The following is a 27,094-nucleotide window of genomic DNA, read 5'->3' as shown; positions in this document are numbered from 1 at the left end:
TGAGAGAAGAGGGATGCCTACACGAATGCCTTTTTTTTTTTCATTGAGCACTAGAATAGTGGAAAACACCCAGAGCCCAAGATACATTTTTCCAAAATTAGCATAGCTAATTTAGAAGAGAAATCAGTTGCAGAAAGCCTCAATCCGTTTTAAGTTTCCAGTCTTAGAGGGAGTACCTTAATCACAGAAACAGGTCTCTTCAGATTGGGGAAGCCACTGGTTTCTTTCTGCCTTTGTAACCGTTTAAGTTATCAGGGAGATTCCAAAGAGTATTAGAGGGTGTCTCTTTTTGGCATTGATGTGGGGCTTCTACCTCCAAAGAGAAAGCGAACTTTTAACAACTTGACACTGTTGAATGAGTTACTAGGGGTATTCTGTACAGGCATAGGCTATATATGTAGTTTTTAATTCACCTACTGCTGACTCATTCAGGTTTTTCCAAACACTGTTCCCTAGAGTAGTTTTCAGTGAAATTAGGGTTTAGGAAGAGGTGGGTATGTTATTTTCTAGTCAGTATCTTTCTTTTCTCTCTCAAAATTAATCTGATTTCCCCTCCTTCACCCCTCACTCCCAGAACATCATTAGTTCTCTAGAGCAGTAAAGGACGATTACAGGTGGTGAATAATGTAAATTTTTACCAACTATGCTCAGAAAAAAAATCTATGCATCTAAATAGGTATTTATGCATTTTAGCATTATGCTTTCTAACTACATATGTGCCACATATATTTTATACATGTTAAACCTTACATAATAAAAAAGAGAAGGTTTATTGCAAACCCTCCAATCTTTATTCCCAAGTGTACTACCTTAATATTTATCTTTGTTTTTTAATGCCTCTCTCAACAAATTGTTATACATTGTGCTTTGTTGCCTCTTGCCTGATTTTTTTTTTTTTTTTTTTTTTGAGACGGAGTCTTTCTCTGTCACCTCAGCCTTCCAAGTAGCTGGGACTACAGGCACGCACCACCACGCCCAGCTAATGTTTGTATTTTTAGTAGAGACAGGGTTTCACCACGTTGGCCAGGCTGGTCTCGAACTCCTGACCTCAGGTGATCCACCTGCCTCGGCCTCCCAGAGTGCTGGGATTACAGGCATGAGACACTGCACCTGGCCAACCTGATTCTTATTATCATAACTTCATGATTTGACCAAAATTCTTGTATTTTTTTCCTTTTAAGATTTTGTAACTTCAAAAGGTTAGAAAACGAGTATGTGTTTTGGAAATTTGCCTGTCTGTTTACCAGTCTGCGTAGTGGTGTTGTGATGTGTGTGTGGCATGTCCAGACTCTTGAGACAGTGTCTACAACTTGTGATCTGTGACATTATTGCTCCAGAACTTTTGAGTCATAATGTTTTCTTGATGATTTTGAGTGGTGGTTGGCCAGTACAGGAAGTACTCAAAAAGAGTTAAATAATTCAGTTATTTTTATTAGGTACAAAAATTTTAAAGACAAGAAGGAAAACATAATAAGCAGGCCTGGAATTACAGCTTAACATACCCACTGGTGCCTTTTTAATTACAGTGCTTTCCCCAGAACTTTTTAATCGTATTACTTTTATATCTAATAAGGAGACTAGTTAAAACATAAGCCACACATAACTATTACAAATAATAGGGATAAATGGTGGGTATGACCAGATGTTTTGCCTAAAGTTCAAAGAGTTAGGGAATCTGAACTCTGTCAAATTTCCCCTGCAGGGCCCACACCCCCTCCTCAATAAGCTGGAGAAAGGCAAAGAAGTCAGGGTGGAGGAGGGGAAGATAACATGCTTAAGGTAGACCTCTCTTGTGTGTTGACCACCCTGACAATCTTTGGCTCGGGGCAGGTGCCATTTGAATAACAGCTGGTGGACAAGGTTGGGTACAAAATGCTTTAATTGTGAGAGTCTTTATATGTCACCCAGAGCTGTGAATTAGGACTGGGCCCATTTGCCACCCATTTCACAGTGGAGTTTCAGAGACAGTGCCAAGACCATGGTTTTGTTTTTCTCTTAACCAACAATTTAATTTCAGTCAAACTGATGCTGTTCTGAAAATGTAGAACAAGGAATGAACATTTGTATTTTCTTTTTACTCTTTTAGCTGCAGTTTTAACAAACATAATTCCCTACGTATGTTATTCACTCATTCAGTGTATGTTTTTGAGGATTTACCATGTACTTTATGCTGAGAAGATATCCCCTGCCTTCACAATGCCCACACATTGTGTTCCTAGGAGGTGATACTCTTTTGTACTTTGTGTATCTAGTAGCCAGGGCGGGGGTGGGGTAGGGCGTGGGGAGATGAGAATGTGATGAAATAGTAACTGAAATACAACATTATAAAAAGATGAGAAAAGGATGTGACCAGGCAATTCCCAGAAGAAGGGATGCAAATTATTGCATCTCTTCTCACCTTCCCTAGTGGACAGAGAAATGCAAATTTAAAAACAGATATTATTTCCTGTCCATCCAATTGATACATCTTTTGAAAGGTTGGTAATACTCTCTGTTCAATGGGGCAGGGTGGGAATTCTCAGACCGTTGATATAAGTGTGAATTGCTACAACCTTTGGGAAAAGCAGATCATTTCTGTGAAAGTTTGGAGCACACGTGCCATGTGACCCAGCAATCTCACATTTGCAGCCTTGTTTTACGTTAGGAAAAACATTGACATATAAGGATCTGTGTGTAAAGGTGTCTGTTGTAGGATTTTTTTCAGTAAATAAGCTAGAAGCAACAAATGTTCATTAGTAAAATGAATAAAATAAGGTACATACATAGTATGGATTATTTTGTGAGGGTTGTGCATAACATATTACAAATAATACATAAAAGCTAGTTGCAGAGTATCATATGTATGTTGCATGACCGTATTTCTGATTTTTTTTTTTTTTTGAGACGGAGTCTGGCTCTGTCGCCCAGGCTGGAGTGCAGTGGCGCAATCTCGGCTCACTGCAAGCTCCGCCTCCCAGGTTCACGCCATTCTCCTGCCTCAGCCTCCCAAGTAGCTGGGCCTACAGGCGCCCGCCACTATGCCCAGCTAAATTTTTGTATTTTTAGTAGAGACGGAGTTTCACTGTGTTAGCCAGGATGGTCTTGATTTCCTGACCTCGTGATCCACCCTCCTCGGCCTCCCGAAGTGCTGTGATTACAGGCATGAGCCACTGTGCCCGGCCTTATTTCTGATTTCAAAAAAGAAGCCCTATGTGTATGACCTTGGAGAAAGATGTGTAAGGACACCCAAAACTTAAATATTGTTTAAGATTAGCAGTGAGGAGGGAGAGGTAATTAACTTTCTCCATGTACGCTTCAGGTGGTTCACTTGTTCAAACACGCAGGCTTTTCTATATGAAAAAAGTTAAAAAATATTTGGTTAATGGATAAGAAACTCACCAGCAACCATTTAGAAAAAAAGGCTGGGAAGTATCACGCTTACTTTCTCTGATGCCTCTTATTGTTATCTCTTATCTCTTTGGAAATTTTCAATTAATTATTTTCTAAAATCTTTGATTTCTCAACTTTTAGTAGAGTATACCTTCGGTGTAAAGGATAGCTTCAGAAAAAGCTGTTTCCCTCTGCCCCAGGAGGTGGTGAAAGTAAGAGCTCAGGAAAGCTCTTGCGAGCACTCTCCTTTATCTTAACTTTCTCTGATCCCATCCTGAAGGAAGACCAACAGTGGCCCCTGCAGGGAGAGCTTCTGGCCAATTGAGAAGCCTTTCTTTTTTTTTTATTTTTAGACAGGGTCTAGCTGGAGTGCAGTGGCATGATCTTGGCTCACTGCAACCTCCACCTCCTGGGTTGAAGCGATTCTCATGCCTCAGCCTCCCGAGTAGCTGGGATTAAGGGCGTGCGCCACCACTCCCAGCTAATTTTTGTGTTTTTAATAGAGATGGGGTTTCACCATGTTGGCCAGGCTGGTCTGGAACTCCTGGGCTCAGGCAGTCCACCGTCTTCGGCCTCTCAAAATGCTGGAATTACAGGCATGAGCCACGGTGCCAGGCCTGAGAAGCCTTTCTAGATAGCAGCAGCATCTCCTCAAACTTGGTTTTCCTAATTGAGGCCCAGAGAGGGCTGGGTTGGTGTTTGAATCCAAGTCTCTTTCCATACGATCTCTGGCTTAGCTGGCTGTTCCACCTCTACCATTTTCAACCCAGCCTCCTAATGTGATTTTTGAAATCTTCATAGAATGGTGAGTTTTTGCCAGTTGCAGCTAAAGCCAACCTTTCAAAAGCATTTTATATTTTATTTTTATTTTTTATCTGAATAATATTTTTAGAGACAGGGTCTCTCTGATGCCCAGGCTGGAGTGCAGTTGTACAGTCACACCTCACTACAGCCTCAAACTCCCAGGCTCAAGTGATCCTCCTGCCTCAGCCTCCTGTGAAACTGGGGCTACAGGAACTTGCCACCATACCTGGCTAATTTGTATTTAATATTTTTTTGTATAGACCAGGTCTCACTGTGTTGCCCAGAGTGGTCTCAAACTCCTGACCTCAAGTGATCCTCCCACCTTGACCTCCCAAAGCACTGGGATTACAGGTGTGAGCCACCACACCCTGCTCTACATTGAAAAAAGTACAAACTGTGTGTGACTCTGTGAATCCTGATGGGAGATCCAGAATCTCAACCCACTGGAAGCCAGGGCTGTGCTGCACAATTTGAAAACCATGCTTGAGATTACATCAGTGGTTCCCAAACTAAAATGCATGGAAATCACCTGCAGGGCTTGTTAAACCCCAGATTATAGAGCCTGAGTTTCAGATTCGGTGGGTCCTTGGTGGGGTTTGATTTGCATTATTAGCAAGTTTCCAGAAGAGGCTTATCTTGTGGATCACCCAGAGAGGGCTGGGCTGGTGTTTGAACCCAGGTTTCTTTCCATACGATCCCTGGCTTAGCTGGCTGTTATGCTTCTACCATTTTCAACCCAGACTCTTAATGTGATTTTTGTAATCTTGATAGAACTGATGAGTTCCATGGAGAACCACTGGTTTAGAGGAACTAGCTACCTCTCTTCCATGGGTCTTGTGCTCTTTTCCAGCCAGCCGTGTTATGGATGTGATATGGTTTGGCTGTGTACCCATGCAAAATCTCATCTTCAACTGTAGTTGCCATAATCCCCACGTGTCATGGGAGGGACCCGGTGGGAAGTAATTGAACCATGGGGATGGCTATACCCATGCTATTCTCATGATAGTGAGTGAGATCTCACGAGACCTGATGGTTTCATAAGGGCCTTTTACCCCTTTGCTTGGCACTTCTCTCTCCTGCTGTCATGTGAAGAAGGATGTGTTTGCTTTCCCTTCCACCATGTTTGTAAGTTTCCTGAGGCCCCCCGACTATGCCCCGCCCCAGCCATGCTGAACTGTGACTCAATTAAACCTGTTTCCTTTATAAATTACCCAGTCTTGGGTATGGGTAATAGAGTAAATTGGTACCGCAGAGAGTGGGGTGCTGCTATAAAGATACCTAAAAATGTGGAAGTGATTTTGGAACAGTTTGGAGGGCTCAGAAGAAGACAGGAAGATGTGGGAAAGTTTGGAACTTCCCAGAGACTTGTTGAATGGTTTTGATCAAAATGCTGATAGTGATATGGACAATGAATTCTAGGCTGAGGTGGTTTCAGATGGAGATGAGGAACTTCTTGGGAACGGGAGCCAAAGTGACTCTTGCTGTGCTTTAGCAAAGAGACAGGTGGCTTTTTGCCCATGCCCTAGAGATCGGTGGAACTTTGAGAGAGATGATTTAGGGTATCTGGGGGAAGAAATTTCTAAGCAGCAGAGCATTTAGGAGGTGACAGAGCATAAAAGTTTAGAAAATTTGTAGCCTGACGCAGTAGAAAAGAAAAACCCATTTTCTGGGGAGAATTTCAAGCCAGCTGCAGAAATTTGCGTAAGTAACCAGAGACCTTTGTGGCAGCCCCTCCCTTCTCAGGCCCGGAAGCCTAGAAGGGAAAAACGGTTTTCTGGGCTGGGTCCAGGGCCCCCTGCTGTGTGCAGCCTTGAGACTTGGTGCCCTGCATCCCAGCCACTCCAGCAGCCGCTACAAGGGGCCAAAGTACAGCTTAGGCCATTGCTTCATAGGATGCAAGCCCCAAGCTGTGGCAGCTTCCACGTGATGTTGGTCCTGCAGGTGTGCAGAAGACAAGAATTGAGGTTTGGGAAGCTCTGCCGAGATTTCAGAGGATGTATAGAAATGCCTGGATGTGCCACTGCACTCTAGCCTGGGTGACAGAGAGAGACTCCGTCTCAAACAAAAAAAAAAAAAAAAAAGAAATCTTGGATGTCCAGGGAGAAGTTTGCTGCAGGGGCAGAGCCCTCATGGAGAACCTCTGCTAGGGCAGTGCAGAAGGAAAATGTGGGGTCAGAACCCCCACACAGAGTCCCCATTGGGGCACTGCCTAGTGGAGCTCTAAGAAGAGGGCCACCATCCTCCACACCCCAGAATGGTAGATCCACCAACAGCTTGCACCACATACCTGGAAAAGCTGCAGACACTCAACACCAGCCTGTGAAGCAGCTGAGAGGGAGGGTGTACACTGCAAAGCCACAGGGGTGAAGCTGTCCAAGGTCATGGGAACCCACCTCTTGCATCAGTGTAATGTGGATGTGAGACATGGAGTCAAAGGAGAGCATTTTGGAATTTTAAGGTTAAATGACTGCCCTATTGGATTTTGGACTTGCATGGGGCCTGGAGCCCCTTTATTTTGGCCAATTTCTCCTATTTGGAACGAGTGAATTTAGGCAATTCCTGTACCCCCTTTGTATCTAGGAAGTAACTAACTTGCTTTTGATTTTACAGGCTCATAGGTGGAAGGGACTTGCCTTGTCTCAGATTAGACTTTGGACCTGGACTTTTGGGTTCATCCTGCAATGAACTAAGACTTAGGGGGACTGTTAGAAAAGCATGATTATGTTTTGAAATGTGAGGACATGAGATTTGGGAGGGGGCAGGGGTGGAATGATATGGTTTGGCTGTGTCCCCACACAAAAATCTCATCTTGTAGTTCCCATAATCCCCACAGCAGTAGGAGGTAATTGAGTTATGGGGGCTGTTACCGCCATGCTGTTCTTGTGATAGTGAGTGAGATCTCACGGTTTTATGAGGGGCTTTTCCCCCTTTGCCTGGCGCTTCTCTCTCCTGCCGCCATGTGAAGAAGGACATGTTTGCTTCCCCTTCTGCCGTTATTGTAAGTTTCCTCAGACCTCCCCACCATGCTGAACTGTGACTCAATTAAACCTGTTTCCTTTATAAATTACCCAGTCTTGGGTATGTCCTTATAGCAGTGTGAGAATGGACTAATACAGGTGAAAGTTAGAATCTCAGTCAAGGGACATTTAATGCAATTCTGCCAATGTCCCCAAGCTGGGAAGAATTAATATTTGAGTCATGTTACTTAATTCTTGTCTGAATTTGTTATAGATATTTGGGGATTTAATGATGTTTTGTAGATAGATGTATGTTTCATCAGCAGTGAAAGTGAGAATTCATGGCTATCATTTTAAATAGTCTATAGTGAATTCTCTTGGGAAAGAGGAGGTTCTCATTCCTGTTTTTTTTCCTGTTATACATGCATATTCAAGATTTTATGTCATTGATTTCTTTTAATAAAAAGTTGGCTGCATGTGAAGGGCATTGAGAATAATATGGTGACCAGATGATAAATGTGGCATAAATTGTGTCATAATCTGATAATTCATGCGTTTTTTGGAGGAAATTAAGCGCAGTAGCCATTAATTTCAACAAACGTTTATTTCAGTGTCAGCAAAGGGGTTATGTTTCCGGTTTTTTTTTTTTTTTTTTTTTTTGAGGTAGGGTCTCACTCTGTCACCCAGGCTGGAAGGCAGTGGTGCAATCTGGGCTCACTGCAGTCTCTGCTTCCTGGGTTCAAACAATTGTCCTGCCTTAGCCACCCAAGTAGCTGGGATTACAGCCGTGTACCACCATGCTCGGCTAATTTTTCTATTTTTAGCAGAGCAGGGTTTCACCGTGTTGCCCAGGCTGGTCTCAAACTCCTGAGCTCACACAATCTGCCTTCCTCGGCCTCCCAAAGGGGTTTTGTTTCTAATGATGCTTATCAGTGACACATAAGTGTTTGGCTGTCCTCTGGGACCCTCGCTTGTCTGGATGTCCTTGAGAGATTTGGATGACCCAAAGCTCAAGCAGAGTATTCCCTAAAAGGCTTTCCTTCTCGCCGATCTCCTAGTTCTAAAATTTTTTAGCAGATGAACGTTTATTCTGTTTTCAGCCACTTAGTTTTAATTTGTTTTGTTTATTTTTAGAGAAAGGGTCTCGCTCTATCACCCAGGATGGAGTGCCAGCCACTTAGTTTTAGAGCCTTGAATGTTTTTCTAGTGATTTCCTAGGTCAGCTCTAAGCAAAGCAGAATTGGTAGTGATAGTGGAGTGCAGGAAACAAAGAGACCTGGAAGGGAAATTGTCATGAAGGAGGTCATATTTAAGTGGGGCTTTGCAGGATGGGTTTCTTCTGCAGTGTTCCTGGACCTGGCTGCACATTGGAATCACCTGGCAATTCTGATGCAGTTGGTTTGGGATGGGGCCTAGGCATTGGTGGGTTAGTTCTCCATGTGATTCTAATGTGCAGCCAGGGTAGAGGACCACTCATCTACAGTCCTCTGGGTCACCTTGCCTCATTCTTTGCAGATTTTAGCATCTGGCCCACAGTCCCTCCTCCCGTCAACATTTTTGGTGACTTGAACATCTATATAGGTTGTCCACCCAATTCTCAACCTCTCAGTCCCTTGACCAACTCTCTTTCAGTTATCTTTTCCTCTACCCTGCTTCAGCCATCGCTCATATGGTTATCTCTAGACCACTGATTCTAGACAAGGAGGATATTTGGCAATGTCTAGAGACTTTTTTTGGCACAACTTTGGAGGAAGAAGAGATGCTATTGACATTCTACTGAGGCTGCTGAACACCCTGCAATGCACAAGACAGCCCCATACAACAAAGAATTATGCCATCCAAAATGTCAGTAGTCCCAGGGTCAAGAACCCTTGCTCTAGTGTCTTTGAAGTTTTTTTTAACCCCAAGCCATAGGAGAAATATGTCTTACGTGATGACCCAATACAAACACACAGAAGTTTCACAAAACAGTATTTACTCTTACTGGGTATAATGCACTTTCATACTTTTTATTGTTTCATTAAAACAATAAGATGCTGTTTCTGACCCACTAAACTGATTTCACCACCTACTAAACTTGCACCCCATTATTTGAAAAATATGGTTGTAGACCTTATCATTACTGATAACTGCACCTCCAGCAAAATCTTGACAAACTCACCAGTCTGACCGTCCCCTTTTCTCTTTTGTCTTATTGCCTCTAGTACTTGGTTCCACCTAGCTTTCACCTACAAGGGCTTCTGACCTGGTGGCCCTTTCTTTTTCATTGTCCATCATCCCTTTCTTGTCCTCCTTACCCAGCTCAGATTCTTGCATATACCCTCAACTCCCTTGACCTTTCCCCACTTTGTCTTACTGTCCTTGGAAAGAAAACCCCATCTTTGGTTAAGCCCACCCTCTGCTCACTCTCCTTCAGCTCCAGGCTGATGATCCTGCCTAGAGAAAACATATATCTCTCTGCATTGTCTTGCTTTTAATTTATGGCCACAAACCTCAAGGGGACTCTTGACACTTTCAGGTCCAGTATGTTTCTATGCCCACTTCTCAGCTGATGACCTGGCTTATTTCACGGAGAGAAGAAGCAATTAGAAGGTACTTTCATCATCTTCCTATAGTAAACTTACCAACCCACCAGCACACACATGTGAATGAGATCCTGTCCTCTCTTGGCTTTCATACATGCAGCCATCTCCTTTCCCTTTTGCATCATCAGTTTCCCACTCTGATGGATAGTCCCCATCAGAAACTTGCAGTAGTACCTGTCATCTAAAGGAAAAAAAAACAGCAGGCTGGATGCGGTCCCTCACGCGTAATCCCAGCACTTTGGGAGGCTGAGGTGGGCGGATCACGAGGTCAGGAGTTCGAGACCAGCCTGACCAACATGGTGAAACCCCCGTCTCTACTAAAAACACAAAAATTGGCCGGGCATGGTGGCTTGCGCCTGTAGTCCCAGCTACTCGGGAGGCTGAGACAGGAGAACTGCTTGAACCCGGGAGACAGAGGTTGCAGTGAGCCGAGATCGTGCAACAAAGCGAGACTCCATCTCGAAAAAAAAAAGCAGGAAGAAAACCCTCTTGACCCTGTGTCCTGGTCTGCTGTTCTTCCATTCCTCTACATGCCCTTCGTAGTAAAAATATTTGAAAGAACTGTCATACTCGCTGACACCATTTCCTGCTCTCTCATTCTTTCTTGAACTCACTCCAATCTGGCTTTTTGCCAATTTTTGTTTTTTGTTTTGCCATGTTGCCCAGGCTGGTTTCAAACTCCTGGGTTCAAGTAATCTGCCTGCCTTGGCCTCCCGAAGTGTTGGGATTACAGGCATGAGCCACTGTGCCCCTCCCAGAACCACACTTATTAAGATAGTGGCAATACCCATGTGGTACAATCCAGTGGCTAACTCTTTAGCTGTCATCTTCTACAGGCTCTCCTCAGCATTTTGGCCAGGTCATTCCTTTCTCTTTGGAACCCTTCCACTGGTTTCCATGTCACAACCTGGTTCTCCTACCCCCTGGCTTCTCCAGCTCCAGGCTTCTTACTGGATGTTTCTTCCTGGCTTAAAGTTGGGGGCGCTCTCTCACCTTTCTCTTCATTAGGAATCTGCTCCAGGATCACCTCTTACGAGGTCACACTGGCATCCCCTGGCCCCTATTCTCAAGCTTCTTCCTTATTTTTGTATCATTTATTATTCCCTGATATTACATACAGGACTCACTTACTGTCTATCTCACTGCATTAGAATATAAGCTCCAGAAGAGAAATCATCTCTGCCACTGTATCCCCAAGTGCCTACAAGAATGCCTGGCACATGATAGGTACTCGACAGAAAATTCTTAATGAATGATTGATGAAGGAAACTTGCTGGTTAGAGGTTAGCCTTGGATGAGGGACTGGAAGTCTTTTCCAGACTTGAGCTAAGGAAGAGCATAATGTTGAAGTGGAAAAGCCGTGTCTCATGGTGCAGTATTTTTAGGTCATGTGTTGAGAGTTAGGGATTCAAGTATTGAATGAAGAAAGCACATCCTTGTTAAATACTTGTTGAGTGATAGAAGGCACCTGCAGAGGACAGCTGGATGGAGACAAATGGTTGCAGTTCTCATCTTTATCTCTGAAGGGGGCACTTAAGCAGTCTACCTGGCAACTTTTGTCGCTGGGTTGAAGATGATAAATGGACTTGTCTGAAGTGTTTATCATGGACCTTAATGTTCTGGTGACTTGTTTTGGTGAATCACTCATCCCCAGAGTCCGCTTCTTCACAGGGGGAGATGTCTCCTTCTTCTCCTAAGCATTTGAGCTCATTGGGGAGTTCCGTGGGCCCTCTCTGCGCTGCTTTCAGACACCCAGGGTAAAAGATTGCCAAAGCATTCTTGTCCTATGTTTAAATTAAATCTCCTTTTCTTTCTTCATTTGCATTGCTTCAATACAGTCCATTTAATTACTTGGCACCGCACCTAGGTCCTAGTTTCAGGTAAGTGAGGCTATTTCCCAAGTGTAGCCCGAGGTCATGCATGGCGGATCTTCCAAGGGGGGCGTGGATTATTCCTGGGTTTGGGAGATTACATGGAGAGTACTTTAAGAGGCTTAATTTTCTCCTTGAAGGGCTCTCTACTGGACTCAACACCTGTCACTCTTAGGCTGTCCCTGATGGAGTTAAAGGAGCTTGCCCTATGGGTAAGACATCAGCCAAGGGCAGCCTGAGGCGCAGCCACAAAGCAGTTAGGTTTGGTACACCCAAGAAGACAGGACGTTTAGTACACCCAGGAAGACAGGGTAGATGTCTGTGTGGGACATCTCAGTGACTCGAGGGAAGTTTACTTTTATTGTATTTATTTTATTTTAAAGAAAGAGTGGTTGGAATGGTTGTATGTGGGTGTCTCTGTTTGACAGGGAAAGAACTGAGGCTCAGAAGGGTGTGACGCTTGAGAAAGCTGGCACTAGAACCCTGCTTCCTCTTTTTCTTGGGATGTGCTGTTGGAACCTGTCTGTAATTCAGGGTTGCGGTTCTCAGCCCTGGGTACGCTTCAGAATCTCTAGGGAAGCTTATTAAAACTGCTAGTTCCTAAACCCCACCTGACTCACTAAACTGAATCGGGAGCTCTAGGGAGGATCCTAGGAGGGTTGCCTGTAGGGGGTCAAGGCAGCCAGGGGACTGGGGACAGGCACCCTGCAGGGCAGATGCCTGCTGGCCATGCACACTTGACAGACCTGACTCCTTTCCGAGACACAACAGCCATCTCAACTGACTGGGCGGCAGTTTGCTCCTCACTCCTGCACCACTTCTGGTTCCTAAGACCCTGTAGGGCTCCATTTAAAATGCATACAGAAAGGGCTTTTTATTTTCTTTGGGGTAATTTAATTTTCTCGCATTTTCCCAATGTGTTTTGTCCTACTTAGATGAGAATGAAAGCTGCATTTAGTGTGAGGAAATCGCCTCTCTGAGGGCTTTTATGAGTCCTCTTGATTAGGGTCCCTAGGTGAGGCTGAGACTGGCTCTGGGGTGGGGCTTGGGTTTAACCAGCTCTTGGAGAAGCTGGTGGGGAACCAGAAGCTGGCCTGAGTGCTGCTCTGACAGAAGGAACAGAAGGGTACAAGCTGGCTCTGCAGGGATGGATTTTAACAGTAACAAAGGATGGTAAATTGTTGGCTGGTTTTTGCTGGTGAACTTGTCACGTTTGAGTGCCCCGATCTTGTGACAGTAGCTATAGGCTGGAGACAGCCCAGTGGAGCCTGCAGCAATGTCTTGTCGCACCGAGCTGGCTCTTTGATGAACCTCAGAAGTTGTTTAGATGGAGCTTTATGAATGTGCCTGGTGAAGGGCCTAGAGCAAGCCCTGGGGAATCCGAGAAGCATCAGGTGGCCGTATGCTTAACCGTAGGGACAGGAGAAGAGCATTTTTCTCTTGAATTGGAAGCTGACGGATTGTATTAGTTTTCTAGAGCTGCTGTAACAATGGGTGGCTGGGATCATAGACATTTATTGTGTCAGTTCTGGAAGCTAGAAGTCTAAGAGCAAGGGTTTATTCCTTCTGAGGACTGTGAGGGGGAGCCTGTTCCATGCCTCTCTGCATTTCTTGTAGAAGGGCATCTTCTCCCCGTCTCTTCATTGTCGTCCCTCTGATGCAGGGCAGATGAGCCCCAAAGTGGGGCTTAGTCCGTGAGGGTTCTTCGTTTTGCCCAGGAAAGAATTCAAGGGCCAGCTAGAGGTAGAGGAAAACAGCTTTGTTGAAGCAGCAGTGTTACAGCTCTGGCAGTGCGACAGCTGTGTGCCCGCTCCTGCAGAGTAGCGCTACCCCACAGGCGGTGTGCTGACAGTAGCAGCTCAGCGCAGTTTTGCAGTCATATTTATACCCACTTTTAATAAAATGCAGATTAAGGAGTGACTTATGCAGAGATTGCTAGGGAAGGGGTAGTAACTTTTGGGTCATTGGATCATTGCATGGAAAGGGATGGTAACTCCCAGGTGTTGCCATGGCAATGGTCAATTGACATGGCATATTAGTAGGCATGTCCAACTGAAAGTTGCTTTCACCCTGGCTGTGTCTTAGCGAGTCCTCAATCTGATATGTAAGCCACGTCTCCTGCCTCACCTCTATCCTGTTGTGTCTGTTTCTGTGTTCAAATTTCCACTTTTTATGAGGACAACAGTCATATTGAATTAGGGACACCCTAATGATCTCATTTCAGCTTGATTCTGTAAAGACCCCATCTTCAAATAAGGTCCCATTCTGAGGTTCTAGAGTATTGGACTTTAGTGTATTTTTTGGGATGGGGGCACAATTCAACCTATAACACAAATTGTCAGACTGACTTCTGTCTCAGAATCTGCATCTGACATGGAATGCTCATCAGTGAAGTTAGCTTTACAGGCCAAGGGACCCTAATTGTGGAATTCCCTTAAGTAAAGTCAACAAAGCCAGCAGGTGCGGAATTCCACAGTTCCCGTAATTGTGGAATTCTGCACCTGGTGATTTTGTTGATTTTACCTTTTATTAAGGCCTTGCACATTGATTACTATCATAATCCTGTGAGGTATTATTATTACTACTTTGAGGAAGCTAAGATGTAGCAAGGCTTATATACTAAATAGTAGGTAAGTTTGACTGAAGCTCAGATCTCCTCAGTATCATAGGTTCCTCCCCATAATACCAGTGAGTCTCAAACCTTGATATGCATAAGAATCTCCTAGGCAACTCGTTAAAAATACAGATTTGGGAGGCCCTATCTGAATCAGAAGCTCAGGTTGCAACCACAGAATACGTATTTTTATTGTTTCCCCCGGATATTTCAATGCATTCAAAGATATGAGAACAAATGTACCCTGTCACGGACATAATTTAGAGGAGAAAAACCACCATCACCACCAAGTTTTCATTTGATTTTTGTTAGCTGGCTTGCATCGGAATCCCTAGGAGATGTCATGGAAAAGTGCTTACTGGGCTGGGCGCAATGGCTCATTCCTGTAATCCCAACACTTTTGGGAGGCTAAGGTGGGTGGATCACTTGAGTTCAGGAGTTCAAGACCAGCCTGGCCAACATAGTGAAACCCTGTCTCTACTAAAAATACAAAAATTAGCTGGGCGTGGTGGTGGGTGCCTGTAATCCCAGCTACTTCAGAGGCTGAGGCATGAGAATCGCTTGAACCTGGGAGGCAGAGGTTGCGGTGAGCTGAGATCACACCACAATACTCCAGCCTGGACAACAGAGTGACAGAGTGAGACTCTGTCTCAAAAAAAAAAAAAAAAAAAAAAAAGAAAAAGAAAAAGAAAGGTGCCCACTGGAGTCGGGGGCATTTCAAACCTTAGAGCCCAAGGGGATTGTCTTCTTGTACAGTACCCCTGCCACCATAGTTGTGAACAAGGTCTGAGCTCTTTGTCTGCCCACACCATGCTAATTGTCCCTCAGTTAGTGGAAAATCAATCTGGTTTGAACTTTCTGTGCTACACAGATGTACCTTGTACCACAGTGGAGTGGCGGGTGGGAGATAAACTGAGAGGGTGTGGTCTTATATAAGTCACTGCATGCCTTATCAAAGCAAAAATAAAACCAGCAAGACGACAAGGCAAGAAAAAAAATTGTGATTATTAAGTATTTATTATTGTTATAAAATGTGTTTGTATTAACTAAAGTGTGTTGGAGCATGCACAGTGCAGAAGAAACACCTGGATAAATTTTTTAAAACAGGGATGCCTGGGCCCCAGCCCCAGAGATTTTCTTTTAGCAAGTCTAAGATGGGCCCCCAGAATTCTGAGCTGCTGGTCAGGGGACCACACTTAAGAGCAAGCAGCCCAATATTAATGCAATATTGTCACTGTATAGTTCAGCTTTTGATATTACAATGACCGTCTCTCTGAATAATGAAACTATTTATAAGCTTTGGCCACTAGCCTGTAGATTCTAACCCATATTCTGGACCAATATCTGAATTATTTCATCATATTAACTTTATTGTAGTGATTATATAGTAAAATACATGGTCTCTTCGCTAGGGTTGTGTTTCTTAGAGTGTAGTCTTTGGATCACTACCAGTGTTACCTGTGATTAAGTTTAATTATTGTAACTGCCCAATACCTGGAGATTTTAATTTGGTAGTCCAAATTAATTGTATGGCCCAAGAACTTGTAGTTTTCTTTTCTTCTTCTTCTTTTTTTTAATTTGTAGAGACTAGGTCTTGCTTTGTTGCCCAGGCTGTTCTTGAACTCCTGAGCTCAAACAATCCTCCTGCCTCGGCCTCCCAAAGTGCTGGGATTATAGGTGACAGCCACCATGCCTGGCCCTTATTTTTACTTATTTATTTATTTATTTATTTATTTATTTATTTTTGGACAGGGTCTCACTCTGTCTCCCAGGCTGGAATGCAGTGGTGTGATCTCTGCTCACTATAACCTCTGCCCTCCAGGTTCAAGCGATTCTCCTGCTTCAGCCTCCCAAGTAGCTGGGACCACAGGTGGCGCCACCATGACTGACTGGGATTTTTTTGTAGAGACTGGCCATGTTGCCCATGGCCTGTCTCTAACTCCTGAGCTCAAGCCTTCCGCCTGTCTCAGCCTCCCAAAGTGCTGGGATTACAGGTGTGAGCCACCGTGACCTGTAGTTTTTATAATCAAAATATCCTTAGGTATACTGAAGTTTAAATGTCACTGAACTAGGGTTTGGAAATCAGTCCTGGTTTTTACCAGAAGCCAGTCACACAGTAGGGTTATAAATACTGTTAGATTGTTTATATTGGCATTTGTTTCCATTTTTTTTTCTGGCAGTTACAGGGTCTCATTCTGCAACAGAGATGTAATCTTAATAGATTGTTAGCTTTCTATTTGAATAACCATTCCCCTTCTCATTTTTTATAAAAGCTCATGCAATTTATTTTAAGATAGCCTTTTAAAAAGTTATGTTCATTGTCGAAGTAAATTCTTTTGGAGCATTAATAGTATGTGAAATATATTTTAGATTTTTGGAGTTAATTCAAGGAGGCTTTGTGGTTTTAAACTGCACAGGTAGTTAGGAATGACCATGGTTGAAATATATGTATATTCTTGGACTCTGTGTGCATATTTCAAAAATTGGTAAATGCTTTCTTATGGGAGGGGGAGGGTTGGGAGAGATACTTTATTAATAGAAGAGATTCAATTGTCTTGACCAGTGTAATAGATCTTGGTATTCTAAGTTCCGTGCTTTGCAGATGTTTCTGCAAATGAAATTTTTCCCCCTAAAGACAAGATTTTTAGTTCTATGTTCCTCCGTCTGGGAAAATGAGGAACCTTTACTTTTAGAAAGGGGAGCTAGGGCCAGGCGCAGTGGCTCGTGCCTGTGATCCCAGTACTTTGGGAGGCCGAGGCGGGTGGATCACAAGGTCAGGAGTTCAAGACCAGCCTGACCAACATGGTAAAACCCCGTCTCTACTAAAAATACAAAAATTGGCCGGGCGCGGTGGCTCACGCCTGTAATCCCAGCACTTTGGGAGGCCGAGGCAGGCAGATCACGAGGTCAGGAGATCAAGACCATCCTGGCTAACATGGTGAAACCCTGTCTCTACTAAAAATACAAAAAAAAATTAGCCAGGCGCGGTAGCAGGCGCCTGTAGTCCCAGCTACTCAGGAGGCTGAGGCAGGAGAATGGCGTGGATCCGGGAGGCGGGGCTTGTAGTGAGCCAAGATAGAGCCACTGCAGTCCGGCCTGGGCGACAGAGCAAGATTCTGTCTCAAAAAAAAAAAAATACAAAAATTAGCCGGGCATGGTGGTGTGCGCCTGTAATCCCAGCTACTCAGGAGGCTGAGGCAGGAGGATTGCTTGAACTCGGGAGATGGAGGTTGCAGTGAGCCAAGATCATGCCATTGCATTCCAGCTTGGGCGACAGAGCGAGACTCCATCCCAAAAAGAAAAAAAGGGGAGCTAAAGATAATTTTGTGTCTTTGGGTCATATATACTCACATCATTTTATATAATGTATTCTTGAAAAGTTGGAGATAAATAAAGTACTTTAAAAACTGCAGCAAGATTTACATGCGTTTGTCAAAATTTGTAGAACTGTATCCCTAAAAAGGATGAATTTTACTCTACATAATTATACTTTAATAAACCTGATTTTAAAGAAAAGGTATCAGGGGAACTTGTCATTTTAGCCATGCTTTTTGTGAATTCGTTTGCAAAATAAAGATTCCTTTTGTGAAGCATGTATTCCCTCAAGGACCCTCTCTGTTTCATACTTGTTTGAAAACTGTTCTTTGTGCATTCTCTCCGTTAGTGCTTAGTGGGCTGGGTGGAGTGGAATTGGTGCAGGGCTACTGAGGGATGGGCGCAGCCTCTTATCCATTACTCTTAGTCATTTCTTTCTTAGAACCACATCTGGCACATGTGGGAGTTCACAGAGGTTTGGGGGATGAATTAAACCATCAGATTGGTGAAGAAGCCGAGGCGCAGAGAGCAAAGGGGCTTGTTCAGGTACGATGATAAGGTAGCATAAGTGGGAGAAGAGTCCTTTGGTCTTCTGACTCCTAGGCCAGTGCCCTTCCACTGTGCATTCTCCAATGCATAGTGTGTCTTGTAAATTGGTGTTTTATAGTTTGGGAGTCTTTTAAACCAGGGTACACCCATGTGCTTGCTGTGGCTGTGGAAGCAGCCTATTCTTGTAGAAGAGCCCTGGCTTTGGAGTCATTCATCAGTTTGGCACATCTTTTTCTGGGTGTCTACCATGTGCATGGTGGATACAGCCTGAAACAAAACAGACTTGAGCCCTGCCCTCATGGATAGCACAGTCTGGAAGCGTATGTGTGGACCAAGGCATTAATACAAACCAGAGGGATGAGTGCTGCAAAGGTCACAAACATGCTGATGTGGGAACCCACCACATAGTGGCCATAATTTAGTGTGACCTTGGACAAGTCTCTTAACCACTGTAAGCCTTAGTGTCCTCGTGAGTAAAACGTGTACATCATCCCCAAGTAATGAAGTTATTGCAAGGATTTAGTAGATGATGGATGTAAAACAGATAGTTCATGCTCCTGGGCACATGGTAATTAGATGTTGTTCCTCCTTAGAGAGTGTGAGTAATGGATTGTGTGTGTGTGTGTGTGTGTGTGTTTTGTTCCCATGCTGCATTGGCCCTTGTAGGCAACCTCAGGATAGAAGTTTGATATATTTTTTTTTTCTTTTGGGTCATCTTAACAGTGGGGAGATATATTGGAGGTCTCTGCGGGGTTTTGCCCATTGAGGTTGAGGTAGGAGCAGAGCTTTCTAGTCAGGGAGCTGAATTATGCTAACAGGTGAGCTGAGATAGTGAATGATGCCTTTAGTCCTCTCTCCATTCCTCTAGGGCTGCCAGGACTTAGGCCCTACAGACATGGTAATTTTTCAAGTACGCCAGAACTTGGAAAAGTTTGGGAGATTATTCATCTCTCAAAATGGGGGCCCTAGAAGCAGGGGCTAGGCTATTAGATTTTAAGTTAACTAAAGAGAACAATGGAAAGGAGACAAGGGGACCCACGGGTTGTGTGGGAACTTTAGAAGAGGGATGTGGATGAACTAGTTCAGGGTTTCCCAGACTTCTCTGATGATAAGATTCATCTGAGTACTAACTCAAAGTAAATTTACACAGCTCGCTGGGCGTGCTCTGGCGTATTTAACAGTTAGCCCACGTAATTCTTACCAGGGACATTTGGGAAACACTGGGTTAGATCATAAGTCTCTTTGTCCCTGCGATTTAAAATCGGTCTGTGGACCAGCAATGTCAGCATCACCTGGAAACTTGTTGGAAATGCAGAATCGTAAGTTAATCCAGACCTATGGACTCAGAATCTTCATGTTAATCAGATCCTGAGGTGAACTTGCATGCATACTAAATTTGGGGAAAGGCTTGCCTAGAGGACTGGGACATCTGTCAACATTTGAAACCAGTAAGGTGGTGGTAACAAGGGATGATAACCTTTTTGAGGAATTGGAAGAGATGGAGGGCTGGGATTTGAACTCAAGTTTCTGGCTCCAAATTGAGTGCTCTACTCAAATCCTCTTGACCCTGTGGTCTTTCATCATCTCTGATGGCAGGGTGCTAGCTGTCCTTCTGTTAATGTTGACCCTGGAAGAATGATGCCCAGGGAGACAGGAGCGTGTGTTTTTTGGCACGACTGGGACCACCCAAATGTGTCACAATTCTTGGCATCCACTAACTCTGTCAGGACACCTTCTTCCTGTCCCTGGGTAAAGACTTACATTCAAATGTAAGAGTCAGCAACTTTGAGTTCTTGAAGACCTGTGGAGGTTTACATCATACCAGCAGTGGGTCCCTGAAAAAGTTGTTATATTTTTGTCCAAGGGCAGGATCAGATGGAGTACAGTTTTCTAATGCTCCCCTAGACTCTTAAATCATCCTTCTCTAAGCACAATGTCAGAGGAAATACCCTGCGAGGCACTTGCCAAATGGCTTGAAATAAGTGTCCGTGCACATTTCCGAAAAGACAATCAGAAGCTTATTTGAGGAACTAAAGGCCTGCTGTGCTAGACATTAGTTGGAGAGAACTCAGTGCCAATTTGGGAAACTCTCCTGGGGGCTCTTTCTCATCACAGCCCCTGTTTGGAGAAGCTGAGCTAGAGAAGTGGAGAGACTGCCAGGCTTGGGAGAGTGGAGGATAGGGAGGAGGGGAAAAGGGAGTGATGTGCCCTTGAGAAAAATGAACAATGCCAATGTCTCCTCCAGGGAGAATTGAAATCTTTGCAGGTAAAATCAAGTGGAAAAGGGAAAGTCACTATAAGTTCATCAACACTTGAATCGTATTGCTAGTTAGCACTGGTATCCTGGCCTTGGAAGACTCTTTAGAAAACTGAGCCCTCATGAGGTTAGTACCCTGCCCAAGGTGACACATGGGGTTAGATACAAAGCCTGATCAGGATCCAGGGATGTTATTTAGTCCATGCACTGCCCCTTGTGCTCTGCTGCCTTGGAAGATGCTAAGAATGTAAAATTACGATGATTGGATCCAGATGTGCTGGCCCTGCCCCCACCCCCAAGCTAACATAGTAGGTTTTATTGCTAGTCAATCTTAAATGTACAAGGCATAAAGATCAGGAAAGAAAAATCTCAAGCCAGTAAATATCCCTATTGTTGGGGATGCTATACCCGGCTGTTTCTCTTGGCTTGACGCACCAGATGGAGCGACCTACGGAACACAGAACAGGGAAAACCTCTGCACTGTAAGTGGCAGGATGTTTGTGTTCAAAGTCATGGCGTGAATTTATATGCTATTGCCAAGGTCTGCAGGGACAGGTGCACATTAAGTTTTTAAAATTAAATTGTAGAAAGGCTGAAACTTTACAGCGATTCTTGTAGCATGAGTAGGGGATCTGAAAGGGCTCCAGTGCAGAGGCATGGGGTGGATAGAGGCATTTTCTCTGATGAAACACCAGATTGCTTGTGCAGAAAATCCGAAGCCTTTGACGTTTATGTTGCACAGTTCAGCAATAGATTACAATTGTCTTGGTTAAAAATGGTTTAATGTTTATGCCTATTTTATTTTTGTCCGCTAGATTGAGTTTTGAAGGCAGGAACCAAGCCCTTTATTTATCTGGCAGTCTGAGGGTATGGTAAATGATTGGAGCCATCCGGCTGCAGTGGTCAAGGGAGATTGCCTTGGGAAGTCGAACTTGAGCTAGAGGCCAAGTGCACTGAATTTTGGTGTCTTTCCATGTGGTTTTGGCTGTGGCAGCCAGGCCATTACAACTTCATAATCATATGTCATATTGGTTGAACTCAGTGAAGTGTTAGCAAAAAAAAAATATATATATATATATAATTTGAGAAATTAAATCCTTTTAGATGATAGTAGGAGCAAGTAAGTGGTGCTTGAGGTTTAATTTGATTTGAGGATGTGGGGGAGGAGAGTGAGCCTATGCTTTGATTTCAGTGGTAGAGCACTAGTGTTCCAAGGGGATTGTGTTTGAGAACCAGTGGGCTTAATCTTGCCGCTGAATCCAGTAAGAAGCTAATTTGCCCTTCAAGTGGCGGCTGAGGTGCCGTGTTCAGCAGGCTCCTCAAAGTGTAGTCCAGGACCGGTGGCAGCAGCAGTATCACCTGGGAACTTACTACAAATGCAAACTCTCCAACCTTGCCCCCAACGTACTGAACCATACACTCTGGGCTGGGGCTCAGGAACCGTTGTTTTAACAAGTTCTCAGGGGTGTCCTGCACACAGAGGTTTGAGAACCGCTGTCATACAGTATGTAACAGCAAAAGTGATTTGGGCGTTCAGTCTAGTGGGTCATTTCCCAAAGCATTTCATGTTTGGTTGCCTCCTTGTTCTGGTAACACAAGCCAAGTTGACGGGGGTAAATAAAGTTAGATTTCCACTAGTGCTTAGTAATAATTCATGACAGCTCCAAGGTTTGGCTGGACGGAACCCTCGAGTCTGCCTCCAACTTGGCTCTAAAAGCAGACTCTGGTTTTGACCCAAGGAGGAGTAAATAAAAGAATTTTTCCTCTCAAGGCTGCCTTTTAAAATTTTTATTTATTTATTTATTTATTTATTATTTATTTATTTATTTATTTATTTATTATTGAGATGGAGTTTCGCTCTTGCTGCCCAGGCTGGAGTACAATGGCGTGATCTCGGCTCACTGCAACCTCTGCCTCCCAGGTTCAAGCAATTCTGCCTCAGCTCCCCGAGTAGCTGGGATTACAGGCGTGCATCACCAAGCCCTGCTAATTTTTGTATTTTTAGTAGAGACGGGGTTTCACCATGTTGGCCAGGCTGATCTCAAACTCCTGACCTCAGGTGATCTGCCCACCTCAGTCTCCCAAAGTGCTGGATTACAGGCGTGAGCCACTGTGTCAAGGATGCCTTTGATAGTCATGTTCCTGTTAGGGACAGAGATGGACAGATTTCTGGGAGGAAAGGGTAGGAGAGGTGCCCGAACTGATGGACAGCCGTCCAAGTTTCTTCTGAGGAAGTGTAGCAAGTGGCAGGGCTGAGACATGGATATGGATGTTTTTCACCTGTGTTCAGCTGGCTGCATGATAGCAAAGATGTTTGATGAACATTCTGCTGCTGAAAGGACTTTTTCATTGTTAACAGTTGAAACAGAGCTCTCTGTTTAAGAAACACTTCCTGGTGGAACAAATGATTCCAACTGAAACAAACTAAATGTTGAGATAGGATTTACTTTGACTTTGAGGGGAAAGAGGACAGCTAACAGTGCCCATTCAACTCCTGCTCGCCCCATTCTGGGGAAACAGCAGCCCAACAAAACAAGAGTCCCGCTCTGCTGAGGTGACCCAGAGGAAGGGGCCTGCTGCCAGGCGCTCCTGGCACAGGGAACAGTATGTTCCAAGGGTTGGGCCAGTGGACTCACGGTTGCTGGGACTGTTTCCTCTGTTTGGAATTTGTGGTCTTTGCAGTGTGTGAGGCTGAGAGATTGTCACTAAGCTATGTTCAGAGGTCCACGTGTCAAGTTTTAGAATCTCTGAGTTGTGGGGGGTGGCCCTCCATGTCCATGCAGTAAATCACATCATAAAACTTAAAGGGACCCTATTTTAGTTGAACATGTAATTGGCTCAAAACTAATTTAAAGGGAGTCAGGTCTGGGTGGAAGTTGGGATGATTCTGTGAAGAATGTTGGGGAAATATAAATTAAAAACAAAGTTGGCTGGGGACAGTGGCTCATGCCTATAATCCCAGCATTTTGGGAGGCCAAAGTGGGAGGATCGCTTGAACTCAGGAGTCTGAGACCACCCAGGGGAACATGGGGAGACCCTGTCTCTACAAAAAATACAAAAATTAGCCAGGCATGGTGGCACATGCCTGTAGTCCCAGCTACTCGGGAAGCTGAGGCAGGAGGATCGCTTAAGCCCGGGAAGTCAAGGCTGTATTGAGCTGTGATGGCCACTGCGTTCCAATCTGGGTAACAGAGCAAGACTCTATCTCAAACAATAAATAAGTAGATTAATTAATTAAAAACAAAATCCCTCTTCAGTTCAGAAAGCCTCTCCACAAAGGTAGAAGAGAAAGAACACAATTTTATTATTGGCTAAGCTTTAAGCCAGAATGTGATGTGTATCACAGGCAATCTGCCAAAGGAATTGCAAAAAGGGAAAGAAATATTGCTCTTTTGTGTAGCTAAGTAGATACAACTCATTATATTTATGTTTTCAAGATTAAATTGCTAAATTTGTCCTATCTTTGGGGCTGGAGGTAGGCTTTGCAATTTGGAGTCAGGTGACAGCTGAAGTTAGGCTCATTTCCTGCCTAGAATATAGCATTATCTTCCTTGATATTACATATCAAAGAGATGACTCTCAAGCCATTGTGAGAGAGGCTTATTTAGCATTTGGCCTGACAGGAGCCGCCCTGCGCCTTTGCCCAGAGGAGGGTGGCTTGAGTGTCTTGGAATTCAAGGCTTGCTCTGAGCTCATGAAGGCTCCTAGAAGACCGGGCTCTACCTGCGTTAAGGGTGTTGACCTTTGATAATTACCTCCCCTTGCTGGCCTCAGGATTCCCACCTGAAAAATGAGGAGTTGGACTGGAGTGCTGTGATGCCATGGCATGGGGGCTCTGTTCCCCTCCCCATTTCCCCAAGCTGCCATTTCTCCTCTTCCTATCTCCAGAACATCCTGGCCAGCAGTTGCCCAGTGGCTCAGAAGCCTAACAGATCTATTCTGCAGATCATCGAGTTACAGAGCAGCTTTTGGAGCTGACTTTGGGGAGTGCCATGGAGATGGCATCAGGTGTTGGGGCACCCTTTGGTAAGGTCACCTCCTCCTCCCCAAGGCGTGAAGGTCTCTGGGGACAATTCTGCATCTGATAGTTGTTGTCTAGTCCTTGCTCTTCCTATCTGGCTCATTCTGCCTGTATAATTTTATTTAAGTCATTTAATTTGCCTGTCACCCTCTCCAGCGTGCTTCCTTCAGCATCTTTGTCCCTTCTTTGCTCTCCAGTCAGAATCAGGGAAAAACTTTGTTTCCTCATCAGCTTCATTTCTGGGCTGTCTGTAGAGGAAGTGGTAAGGCTTTACATGCTTTTTAGACCAAGCGTATTATGCTTCCTCTCAGGCCAGAAACAGCTTAGAAAATTGCTTTACTGTGTCCTTATTAAGGACTTTCCAAGAAACTTTGAGTTAAATAAATGACAGTGTTCACATATAGAAATGCCCTTTCAGATACTGCTTCAGTTACTTGATTCACCCTTCAATTACTGGATCAGAAAATTGTTTTCCCTGCCTGATTTAGCCCTCCTGTGGGAACCTCATACTTTGCGTCTGAGTTCAGGAAGAACTGAATCGAGTCTGCAAGGAGGTTTGTGAATTTAGAGCTAAGAAAAGCTTCTCAGGGCTACAAGCTCTGGTGGTAGAGATTACGTACTCTACTTGACTCTCAGCCACAACAGTGCCTGTGGACCTGGGGGCACTGAAGTAGCACCATTGGAGGAATTATGCATTCATTGGGACAGAAATGTAAAAGCTAGGCTTGTCAGGCCTTCCCCTCCCTTTTACCGCTCTGGTCCCTTTTCCCATCCCACGTTCACATTCAGACCAGGGCGTGGTTTTCCGTGCTTGGCTTTGCCACCTCTGGTTGCTTGCCCCCTGGCCTGTCTTAAGTTCTACCTGGTATTTAATGTAGAGAGGACACACGTTGCTTTTCCCTCCCTTATCCTTGGATCCTGATGTGGCAAGGTGAGGAAGGAAGGGTCTCCCTGGGAATAGCTGTGGACAAGTTCCCATTGTGACTCATCTCAGATTCTGTATCTGTTAAATCCACTTAATATGTCACCTACAAGATGGTAGAGACCAAATGGTTCAGTGGGTGTTGTATGCTGGGTGCAGTGGTTGACCCACAGTGGGCGCTCTGGGAATCTGCCTCCCCCGCTTTCTCTTGGTGAGTCCTCCTCTCTCCCAGTTGTGCCTGGTACACTCCCAGTCATCCTTAAGACACAACATTGCAATGATAGATGATTCTAGAATCAACACAAATCCCTCATGATTTTGTCCTTTGAGTTGCTCTTATAGCTTCTGATAATTAAGAAAGGAAAGCATTTGGTGTGGAATAACTTGGAAAGAGAAATCCTTAGACCTCTGTTGTCACTGCCCAGAATGGTTATTGAACACTTGAATTGTGGCTGGTAGGACTGGGGAGCTGAATTTCTGATTTTATTTTATTCAAATTTAAAACTAGTTATTGGAAAATGTCTCATGTGTCTGTATGAAAAGATCACCAAACAGGCTTTGTGTGAGCAACAAGGCTGTTTATTTCACCTGGGTGCAGGCAGGATGAATCCAAAAAGAGAGTCAGCAAAAGATGGTTGGATTATCATTAGTTCTTATAGGTTTTGGGATAGGCGGTGGAGTTTGGAGCAATGTTTTGCTGGCAGGGGGTGGATCTCACAAAGTACATTCTCAAGGGTGGGGAGAATTATAAAGAACCTTCTTAAGGGTGGGGGAGATTACAAAGTACATTGATCAGTTAGGGTGGGGCAGAAGCAAATCACAGTGGTGGAATGTCATCAGTTAAGACTATTTTCACTTCTTTTGTGGATCTTCAGTTGCTTCAGGCCATCTGGATGTATACTTGCAGGTCACTGGGGATATGATGGCTTAGCTTGGGCTCAGAGGCCTGAGAAAACTTTTACACATTACATTTGGAATAACTTGGGTATGTGAATCAGCTTTTTCAGCTATAAATGTTATGAGATCGAAATAAAGACCAAGCACTTCCGATGAAGATTTAGCATTCAGATTGAGATATGTGCTGCAAATGTAAAATACACACCAGATTTCAAAGGCTTGGCAAACAAAAAAAGAATGCAAACTATCCCACTAATTTTTATATTGGTTACATGTTGAAATGATAATATTTTAGATATATTGAGTTAAATAAAATATATTATTAAAAGTCATAAGTTCACATGTTTCTTTTTATGTTTTAAAATGTGGCTACTGGAAAATTTAAAATCACATACACAGCTCACATTATATTTCTATTGGACAGTGCTGCCTTAGGCCTTGGCCTGTCTAAAACTGGCTTAAAGGCCACAAGACAGCTGTTGGTGCTGGAAGTTCCTGGAGAGTGATGTTTTCTGGAGTCTTCCTTAGTGATCTGCCTACATTATTTATCAGAGCTGCCACTTACAAATAGGAACTATTGGAGCACCCTGCTGACATTAATACGATACCTCCGGGAGCAAGTTGGAGAGAGCACCTTTTTCTAGAAAGGTTGCACTGAAGAACTTTTGAAGAAGAAAGGTTAGAAAATTGCTTTACCTCTGAAGAAGCAGAGGTCTTTTTTTGGGGGGGGGGTGGGGGGAGGGGTTGATGGGGACAGTCTTGCTCTGTCACCTAGGCTGGAGTGCATTGGCTCGCTGCAGCCTCGACCTGCTGGGCTCAAGCTATCCTCCTGCGTCAACCTCCTAAGCAGCTGGGACTACAGGTGCACCCCACCAGACCTGGCTAATTTTTGTATTTTTAGTAGACCATGTAGCCCAGACTGATCTCAAACTC

At 44.2% G+C, this 27,094-nt stretch overlaps 1 protein-coding gene and 1 pseudogene across 3 annotated transcripts in view; one reads left to right on the top strand and one right to left on the bottom strand.

Moving 5' to 3' along the window:
* TLN2 (talin 2) overlaps positions 1-27,094 on the top strand; it is a 463,814-nt gene that overhangs the window by 2,420 nt on the left and 434,300 nt on the right. The gene's annotated exons all lie outside the window — the stretch shown is intronic.
* The window catches only part of LOC129481558 (uncharacterized), a 71,952-nt pseudogene that overhangs the window by 1,333 nt on the left and 43,525 nt on the right, over positions 1-27,094 (bottom strand).

This window comes from Symphalangus syndactylus, chromosome 5 (assembly GCF_028878055.3).
Source record: "Symphalangus syndactylus isolate Jambi chromosome 5, NHGRI_mSymSyn1-v2.1_pri, whole genome shotgun sequence".
Taxonomy (NCBI): domain Eukaryota; kingdom Metazoa; phylum Chordata; class Mammalia; order Primates; family Hylobatidae; genus Symphalangus; species Symphalangus syndactylus.
The sequence above is the reverse complement of the archived record's forward strand: the minus strand, read 5'-3'. Positions and strand labels throughout refer to the sequence as shown.